The sequence below is a fragment of the Alligator mississippiensis genome, unplaced genomic scaffold (assembly GCF_030867095.1).
Source record: "Alligator mississippiensis isolate rAllMis1 unplaced genomic scaffold, rAllMis1 scaffold_84, whole genome shotgun sequence".
NCBI lineage: Eukaryota > Metazoa > Chordata > Crocodylia > Alligatoridae > Alligator > Alligator mississippiensis.
Window position 1 is genome coordinate 25,001 of NW_026775385.1, and position 7,500 is coordinate 32,500.

Genomic DNA, 7,500 nt, shown 5'->3' on the forward strand with positions numbered 1-7,500 from the left:
AGCCAAACTCGGTTTTGACCCCCTCCTGCAGCACGGTCCGGCCCCGGAGGTTCCTCCGTCCGACCTCCTGGAACCCAAGATGGGCATCCAGGGTCCCGAAATCCGTGTCCCCGAAAATCTCCGCGAACCTTTCCTGGCAATATTGTAGATGCGGCACCCGGCCCAGCCACCGGGGGCAACCGCCGAAAGTGTCCGCCCTCCTGGAGCGAAGGCCCGGGCAAGGCCCGTTTCAAAAACCTCATACGGACTTCCGGAGCCCGAGCCCCGGCGCCAGGTCGACCCAGGGCCGACCTCCCGGGCCCCAGAGAAGCTCGTCTCCGCCGCGGAAGCCGCCCGCCGCCCGCGCCGAAGGCCCCCGGGCCCGCCCGGCCTCCGGGCAGGGCACCGGGGAGAAGTAGGAATCGTGGCCGGGCTCCTGGAACTCCTGCCCGGCCTGCCACGCGGAAGCATGCCGGGTTCTCCCGCCGCGCCGTGCAGGTTCTTCCGCCCCTCGCCGGGGTAGCCGGGCTCCAACCGCTGGGCCCCGCAGCGTGGAAGGGCCCCTGCGAGTCGCCCCCCGGCCTGCACGCCCGCCGTGCAGTCGACCGGGTCGAAGCCGGAATCGCGGCCGGGTTCCTGGAACTCTCGCCCGGCCTGCCCGCCCGGCCCGCCCCCCGGGCCGGGGCTCCAGTCGACTTGGAGCCAAACTCGGTTTTGACCCCCTCCTGCAGCACGGTCCGGCCCCGGAGGTTCCTCCGTCCGACCTCCTGGAACCCAAGATGGGCATCCAGGGTCCCGAAATCCGTGTCCCCGAAAATCTCCGCGAACCTTTCCTGGCAATATTGTAGATGCGGCACCCGGCCCAGCCACCGGGGGCAACCGCCGAAAGTGTCCGCCCTCCTGGAGCGAAGGCCCGGGCAAGGCCCGTTTCAAAAACCTCATACGGACTTCCGGAGCCCGAGCCCCGGCGCCAGGTCGACCCAGGGCCGACCTCCCGGGCCCCAGAGAGGCTCGTCTCCGCCGCGGAAGCCGCCCGCCGCCCGCGGCGAAGGCCCCCGGGCCCGCCCGGCCTCCGGGCAGGGCACCGGGGAGAAGTAGGAATCGTGGCCGGGCTCCTGGAACTCCTGCCCGGCCTGCCACGCGGAAGCATGCCGGGTTCTCCCGCCGCGCCGTGCAGGTTCTTCCGCCCCTCGCCGGGGTAGCCGGGCTCCAACCGCTGGGCCCCGCAGCGTGGAAGGGCCCCTGCGAGTCGCCCCCCGGCCTGCACGCCCGCCGTGCAGTCGACCGGGTCGAAGCCGGAATCGCGGCCGGGTTCCTGGAACTCTCGCCCGGCCTGCCCGCCCGGCCCGCCCCCCGGGCCGGGGCTCCAGTCGACATGGAGCCAAACTCGGTTTTGACCCCCTCCTGCAGCACGGTCCGGCCCCGGAGGTTCCTCCGTCCGACCTCCTGGAACCCAAGATGGGCATCCAGGGTCCCGAAATCCGTGTCCCCGAAAATCTCCGCGAACCTTTCCTGGCAATATTGTAGATGCGGCACCCGGCCCAGCCACCGGGGGCAACCGCCGAAAGTGTCCGCCCTCCTGGAGCGAAGGCCCGGGCAAGGCCCGTTTCAAAAACCTCATACGGACTTCCGGAGCCCGAGCCCCGGCGCCAGGTCGACCCAGGGCCGACCTCCCGGGCCCCAGAGAGGCTCGTCTCCGCCGCGGAAGCCGCCCGCCGCCCGCGGCGAAGGCCCGCGAAGGCCCCCGGGCCCGCCCGGCCTCCGGGCAGGGCACCGGGGAGAAGTAGGAATCGTGGCCGGGCTCCTGGAACTCCTGCCCGGCCTGCCACGCGGAAGCATGCCGGGTTCTCCCGCCGCGCCGTGCAGGTTCTTCCGCCCCTCGCCGGGGTAGCCGGGCTCCAACCGCTGGGCCCCGCAGCCTGGAAGGGCCCCTGCGAGTCGCCCCCCGGCCTGCACGCCCGCCGTGCAGTCGACCGGGTCGAAGCCGGAATCGCGGCCGGGTTCCTGGAACTCTCGCCCGGCCTGCCCGCCCGGCCCGCCCCCCGGGCCGGGGCTCCAGTCGACATGGAGCCAAACTCGGTTTTGACCCCCTCCTGCAGCACGGTCCGGCCCCGGAGGTTCCTCCGTCCGACCTCCTGGAACCCAAGATGGGCATCCAGGGTCCCGAAATCCGTGTCCCCGAAAATCTCCGCGAACCTTTCCTGGCAATATTGTAGATGCGGCACCCGGCCCAGCCACCGGGGGCAACCGCCGAAAGTGTCCGCCCTCCTGGAGCGAAGGCCCGGGCAAGGCCCGTTTCAAAAACCTCATACGGACTTCCGGAGCCCGAGCCCCGGCGCCAGGTCGACCCAGGGCCGACCTCCCGGGCCCCAGAGAGGCTCGTCTCCGCCGCGGAAGCCGCCCGCCGCCCGCGGCGAAGGCCCCCGGGCCCGCCCGGCCTCCGGGCAGGGCACCGGGGAGAAGTAGGAATCGTGGCCGGGCTCCTGGAACTCCTGCCCGGCCTGCCACGCGGAAGCATGCCGGGTTCTCCCGCCGCGCCGTGCAGGTTCTTCCGCCCCTCGCCGGGGTAGCCGGGCTCCAACCGCTGGGCCCCGCAGCCTGGAAGGGCCCCTGCGAGTCGCCCCCCGGCCTGCACGCCCGCCGTGCAGTCGACCGGGTCGAAGCCGGAATCGCGGCCGGGTTCCTGGAACTCTCGCCCGGCCTGCCCGCCCGGCCCGCCCCCCGGGCCGGGGCTCCAGTCGACATGGAGCCAAACTCGGTTTTGACCCCCTCCTGCAGCACGGTCCGGCCCCGGAGGTTCCTCCGTCCGACCTCCTGGAACCCAAGATGGGCATCCAGGGTCCCGAAATCCGTGTCCCCGAAAATCTCCGCGAACCTTTCCTGGCAATATTGTAGATGCGGCACCCGGCCCAGCCACCGGGGGCAACCGCCGAAAGTGTCCGCCCTCCTGGAGCGAAGGCCCGGGCAAGGCCCGTTTCAAAAACCTCATACGGACTTCCGGAGCCCGAGCCCCGGCGCCAGGTCGACCCAGGGCCGACCTCCCGGGCCCCAGAGAGGCTCGTCTCCGCCGCGGAAGCCGCCCGCCGCCCGCGGCGAAGGCCCCCGGGCCCGCCCGGCCTCCGGGCAGGGCACCGGGGAGAAGTAGGAATCGTGGCCGGGCTCCTGGAACTCCTGCCCGGCCTGCCACGCGGAAGCATGCCGGGTTCTCCCGCCGCGCCGTGCAGGTTCTTCCGCCCCTCGCCGGGGTAGCCGGGCTCCAACCGCTGGGCCCCGCAGCCTGGAAGGGCCCCTGCGAGTCGCCCCCCGGCCTGCACGCCCGCCGTGCAGTCGACCGGGTCGAAGCCGGAATCGCGGCCGGGTTCCTGGAACTCTCGCCCGGCCTGCCCGCCCGGCCCGCCCCCCGGGCCGGGGCTCCAGTCGACTTGGAGCCAAACTCGGTTTTGACCCCCTCCTGCAGCACGGTCCGGCCCCGGAGGTTCCTCCGTCCGACCTCCTGGAACCCAAGATGGGCATCTAGGGTCCCGAAATCCGTGTCCCCGAAAATCTCCGCGAACCTTTCCTGGCAATATTGTAGATGCGGCACCCGGCCCAGCCACCGGGGGCAACCGCCGAAAGTGTCCGCCCTCCTGGAGCGAAGGCCCGGGCAAGGCCCGTTTCAAAAACCTCATACGGACTTCCGGAGCCCGAGCCCCGGCGCCAGGTCGACCCAGGGCCGACCTCCCGGGCCCCAGAGAGGCTCGTCTCCGCCGCGGAAGCCGCCCGCCGCCCGCGCCGAAGGCCCCCGGGCCCGCCCGGCCTCCGGGCAGGGCACCGGGGAGAAGTAGGAATCGTGGCCGGGCTCCTGGAACTCCTGCCCGGCCTGCCCCGCGCATGCATGCCGGGTTCTCCGGCCGCGCCGTGCAGGTTCTTCCGCCCCTCGCCGGGGTAGCCGGGCTCCAACCGCTGGGCCCCGCAGCCTGGAAGGGGCCCTGGGAGTCGCCGCCGGCCTGCACGCCCGCCGTGCAGTCGACCGGGTCGAAGCCGGAATCGCGGCCGGGTTCCTGGAACTCTCGCCCGGCCTGCCCGCCCGGCCCGCCCCCCGGGCCGGAGCGCCAGTCGACATGGAGCCAAACTCGGGGTTGACCCTCGCCTGCAGCACGGTCCGGCCCCGGAGGTTCCTCCGTCCGAGCTCCTGGAACCCAAGATGGGCATCTAGGGTCCCGAAACCCGTGTCCTCGAAAATCTCCGCGAACCTTTCCTGGCAATATTGCAGATGCGGCACCCGGCCCAGCCACCGGGACGAACCGCCGAAAGTGTCCGGCCTCCTGGAGCGAAGGCCCGGGCAAGGCCCGTTTGAAAAACCTCATACGGACTTCCAGGGCCGGAGCCCCGGCGCCAGGTCGACCGCGGGCCTCCCTCCCGGGGCCCAGCACGGCTCGTCTCCCCCGCGGGAGCAGCCCGCCGCCCTCAGCCGAAGGCCCCCGGACCTGCCCGGCCTCCGGGCAGGGCACCGGGGAGAAGCCGGAATCGCGGCCGGGCTCCTGGAACTCTCGCCCGGCCAAGCCGCTCGGCCCGCCCCTGGGCCGGAGCTCCAGTCGACATGGAGCCAAACTCGCGGTTGAACCTCTCCTGCAGCACGGTCCGGCCCCGGAGGTTCCTCCGTCCGAGCTCCTGGAACCCAAGATGGGCATCTAGGGTCCCGAAACCCGTGTCCCCGAAAATCTCCGCGGACCTTTCTCGGCAATATTGTAGATGCGGCACCCGGCCCAGCCGCCGGGAGCAACCGCCGAAAGTGTCCGGCCTCCTGGAGCGAAGGCCCGGGCACGGCCCGTTTGAAAATCCTCATACGGACTTCCAGGGCCGGAGCTCGGGAGCCAGGTCGACCCCGGGCCTCCCTCCCGGGCGTTAGGGCGGCTCGTCTCCCCCGCGGGAGCAGCCCGCTGCCCGCGCCGAAGGCCCCCGGACCCGCCCGGCCTCCGGGCAGGGCACCGGGGAGAAGCCGGAATCGCGGCCGGGCTCCTGGAACTCTCGCCCGGCCAAGCCGCTCGGCCCGCCCCTGGGCCGGAGCTCCAGTCGACATGGAGCCAAACTCGCGGTTGAACCCCTCCTGCAGCACGGTCCGGCCCCGGAGGTTCCTCCGTCCGAGCTCCTGGAACCCAAGATGGGCATCTAGGGTCCCGGAAACCGTGTCCCCGAAAATCTCCGCGGACCTTTCTCGGCAATATTGTAGATGCGGCACCCGGCCCAGCCACCGGGACGAACCGCCGAAAGTGTCCGCCCTCCTGGAGCGAAGGCCCGGGCACGGCCCGTTTGAAAAACCTCATACGGACTTCCGGAGCCCGAGCCCCGGCGCCAGGTCGACCCAGGGCCAACCTCCCGGGCCCCAGAGAGGCTCGTCTCCCCCGCGGGAGCAGCCCGCCGCCCGCGCCGAAGGCCCCCGGACCTGCCCGGCCTCCGGGCAGGGCACCGGGGAGAAGCCGGAATCGCGGCCGGGTTCCTGGAACTCTCGCCCGGCCCGCCCCTGGGCCGGAGCTCCAGTCGACATGGAGCCAAACCCGGGGTTGACCCCCTCCTGCAGCACGGTCCGGTCCCGGAGGTACCCCTGCCCGACCTCCTGGAACCCAAGATGGGCAACTAGGGTCCCGAAAAGCGTGTCCCCGAAAATCTCCGCGGACCTTTCCTGGCAATATTGTAGATGCGGCACCCGGCCCAGCCACCGGGGGCAACCGCCGAAAGTGTCCGCCCTCCTGGAGCGAAGGCCCGGGCACGGCCCGTTTGAAAAACCTCATCGGGACTTCCAGGGCCGGAGCCCCGGCGCCAGGTCGACCCCGGGCCTCCCTCCCGGGGCCCAGCACGGCTCGTCTCCCCCGCGGGAGCATCCCGCCGCCCGCGCCGAAGGCCCCCGGACCTGCCCGGCCTCCGGGCAGGGCACCGGGGAGAAGTCGGAATCGCGGCCGGGCTCCTGGAACTCCCGCCCGGCCTGCCCCGCGGAGTCCTGCCCGGGCTCCCGCCGCCTTGGCCCGGGACGACCACCCCTCGGCGGGGTGCCTCGGCTCCGACCCCGGAGGCCCGGGTCCCTGCCGGGGCCCTTGGACCCGCCCCCCGGGCTGCCCTTCCACGGAGCCCTTGACCGGGACGAGATCGGAATTGTGGCCGAGCTCCTGGAACTCTCGCCCGGCCTGACCGCCTTCTCCGGCCCTTTTCCGGTTTTCCCCGTTGACCTGGCTCCAAACTCGGGTTTGGCCCCTCAGCACGGCAGGGTTCTGCCCCGAAGATCCCTCTGACCGGCTTTCTGGAACCGAACATGGGCATTGAGGGTCCTTAAAAACGTGTTCTCGAAAATCTCCGCGAACGTTTCTTGGCTATATTGTAGATGCGGCACCCGGCCCAGCCACCGGGACGAACCGCCGAAAGTGTCCGCCCTCCTGGATCGAAGGCCCGGGCAAGGCCCGTTTCAAAAACCTCATACGGACTTCCGTGGGGGGGGCGGGCACCAGGTCAACCCCACGTATGCCTATGGGGATTTTCGCTCCCCAGGTCAACCCCATGGATGCCTATCGGGATTTTCGCTCCCCAGGTCAACCCCATGGATGCCTATGGGCTTTTTCGGTCCCCAGCTCCACCCCAAGTATTCCTAGGGGCTTTTTCGCTCCCCAGCTCCACCCCATTTATTCCTATGGGGATTTTCAGTCCCCAGGTCAACCCCAAGTATTCCTAGGGGCTTTTTCGCTCCCCAGCTCCCCCCCCATGTATTCCTAAGGGCTTTTTCGGTCCCCAGCTCCACCCCAAGTATTCCTAGGGGTTTTTTCGCTCCCCAGCTCCACCCCATGTATTCCTAGGGGCTTTTCCGCTCCCCAGCTCCCCCCCCATGTATTCCTAAGGGCTTTTTCGCTCCCCAGCTCCCCCCCAAGTATTCCTAGGGGTTTTTTCGCTCCCCAGCTCCACCCCATGTATTCCTAGGGGCTTTTCCGCTCCCCAGCTCCCCCCCATGGATGCCGATGGGCTCTTTCGGTCCCCAGGTCAGCCCCATGTGTTGCTATGGGCTTTTTCGGTCCCCAGGTCAACCCCATGTGTTCCTATGGGCTTTCTCGGTCCCCAGGTCAACCCCATGTATTCCTAGGGGCTTTTTCGCTCCCCAGCTCCACCCCATGTATTCCTATGGGGATTTTCGCTCCCCAGCTCCACCCCAAGTATTCCTAGGGGCTTTTCCGCTCCCCAGCTCCACCCCACGTATTCCTAGGGGCATTTAGGCTCCCCAGGTCAACCCCATGGATGCCGATGGGCTTTTCCGCTCGCTCCCCAGGTCCGCCCGCCCCTGGCCTCGCCATCGGGACTTGCGGGCACCGTCTCAACCCCGTGCCTTCCAGAGGGGACTTCCAGGCACCGTGTCCACCCCCTGCGAGCCTCTGCGGACCCCCGCCTTACCTTTCCCCGCCGCCTACGGCCAGACCGGGCTGATCGCGCCCGATCCCGTCCGATCTCGGAAGCTAAGCAGTCCCGGGCCCGGCTAGTACCTGGATGGGAGACCGCCTGGGAATCCCG

At 70.4% G+C, this 7,500-nt stretch overlaps 1 non-coding gene across 1 annotated transcript in view; it reads left to right on the forward strand.

Moving 5' to 3' along the window:
* The first annotated feature begins 7,394 nt into the window (after window positions 1-7,394).
* The window catches only part of LOC132247438 (5S ribosomal RNA), a 119-nt gene continuing 13 nt past the window's right edge, over window positions 7,395-7,500 (forward strand). The window contains exon 1 of the ribosomal RNA XR_009458733.1: window positions 7,395-7,500. This exon is cut by the window's right edge and continues 13 nt beyond it. This is a non-coding gene — a ribosomal RNA (5S ribosomal RNA).